Source organism: Polypterus senegalus, chromosome 17 (assembly GCF_016835505.1).
Source record: "Polypterus senegalus isolate Bchr_013 chromosome 17, ASM1683550v1, whole genome shotgun sequence".
In the NCBI taxonomy this organism is placed as follows: Eukaryota; Metazoa; Chordata; class Cladistia; order Polypteriformes; family Polypteridae; genus Polypterus; species Polypterus senegalus.
In genome coordinates this window covers 31498414-31500475 of record NC_053170.1, presented here as the reverse complement: position 1 = coordinate 31500475, position 2062 = coordinate 31498414, and the positions used below count along the sequence as shown (strand labels likewise).

The 2062-nt window shown below is 36.1% G+C and overlaps 1 long non-coding RNA gene across 1 annotated transcript; it reads left to right on the top strand.

Moving 5' to 3' along the window:
- Nucleotides 1–290: 290 nt before the first annotated feature.
- On the top strand, nucleotides 291–1105 carry LOC120517462. The gene is made up of 3 exons (XR_005631041.1): nucleotides 291–498; nucleotides 592–689; nucleotides 793–1105. It is a non-coding gene; the product is annotated as an uncharacterized LOC120517462 (long non-coding RNA).
- Nucleotides 1106–2062: the final 957 nt, after the last annotated feature.

Sequence of the window (2062 nt, the reverse complement as noted above, 5' to 3'; positions counted from 1 at the left end):
ACTGACTGACATATCCCAATGAATAGGTAGATGAGTCAATATTTAAATTCTTTTTCTCTATTGTAAATTGAAGGGGTGCTGGATAATTCTTCCAAAATGATCAAGTTAACAGAGTTAAACAGGTTAGTAAATGTAAATAGTTTTTCAGGTTTCGTGATCCATCTGGAACAATATCCAAAGCTGCAATGAGAGCCACACTCTTTTTGGAATATTCATCGAACATTCTTCAAAGGAAACAAAAATGTTTACTGCTTATTGTATGGCTCCATTGTCATTATGGTAATGATGCTCTTTTTAGGTTCCAGTATGTATGGTTTTTCTTTTTTAGTTCCTTATATTAAAAACCTGTGGTATGCACTGTGTGACATAACTGTAATGTGATTATTATTTTTTTTTTTCTCTTCCTGCAATACAAACCTCATGATTAAAATGGCATCTAATGCATGTTCAGGAGTTTCATGGAAGGAACCCAACTTAAACATCTGAAACAATACAAAGGTAAATGGTCACTTGGTAAACACAAATTGAAATATGGTTAATTTACAAAACGACAGCTAACTTACCTTGTTTATTCTGTATTACAATATGCAGTTATCTGTCGAAAACGGAGTAAGCAAATATTAAATATGACAAGAACAGGATAGCCAGAAGTTTTGGCATACTCTCATACAAAAGTTAAACTTCCCTAGGTAACTATAAAGGAATTCCTTCATAAAACTTTTATAATTTTTGATGCTGTTATTGTGTAGTGTGTTTTAACAATGCTTGCTGTTTGCTAAAATTGATTATTAGAAGTGAAAGGAGAGAAGTGGAATCGGTGCAATCGGCTAAAAGGAAATAGGTTTACCAGTTTGGGGAAAAGGGCTGAGAACCCCATAACCACCGGACCAGTGACTTGTCTGACCCTTGAGATTTTGGACTGTGACCCTCTGTAATCACTTACCCTTCAAACTTCTGAACTCTCTGACAGAACCTGGAGATGCTAATCGCTTCAACATCAAGAGCACATTGGTCAACAGTGAATGGGAGAACGAGCTTCATAACTGCAGTAGCATTCATCCTGCCGAATTTCAGTGGGGGGTTTACCGGCAGAGGAAGACATGGATTGTATGCTGAATGATTCATTAATACAAGCTAAGTATAAAATGATTTGCCTTGATTGATGGTGGTTGTGGTTATTTTGTTTCTGTTATGATTTTAAAGAAGAACTATAGTATCTTTTCACTGTGCATTTTCTATGAGTGAACCTGTAGAGCTTCACTCTGAACACACATTTTGTTACAGTGATGGCAAAAGCAAATTTGTTTGTTCAATAATATTCGGAGCTCAGCCAGCTTAAATTACTTGTGGATCACACAGTTGGTTGCAGGTGGAGAATGGATCAGAAACCGAGAATCAAAGGAAAGCTCAGCCCTGAGTTGGATGCTAATTCATCACAGACGTATGTTGCTATACAGGAGCTGTTCAGGTAAGAGGCCTTTTACTTCTAGTCTGAAGTGTCTTGTCAAGCTGATCAGAAGTACAGTCCATGCTTGTTAAATTGGAATACGAAGAAGGACATTAGTGTTTGGTTTTAATACTTTTGCTTGGTTAACTGAGAATTTCAGAGAATTTACCTTTATTGTTTAGTACTAATGTCCAAAGCATTTACTGTGTTTTGAAAAACTGCAAAAGTTAATGTCCACATGCTCTGGTACCAGTGTGTGCTTTTGTTTTGTTTTATATGTGTTTGTGTTGGAGGAACCAGCATGGCTTTCTGCAACTGCCAGTGTTCTCAGTCTCTCATATATTAAATCTTCTAGAAATCTACAAGAAAAGAAGACAGTTGGGAGTAGGATGGTTGTCAGCATCTTACTACTTCTGCTTGGACCATATGAAGATTTAAAGCACCCTTGTTGTATGACTCTTTGTAGCTCCATATATGTGCTGTTAATAGTTTTAATATGGATAAATATAATTTTCAACTAAAAACTTTAAAACACCACATCTTTCACTATTACTAGCATCCTGAGAGGCTAGATTGTCCATTCTGTGTCTAACTGTGATCTACTTGATTGAAGAA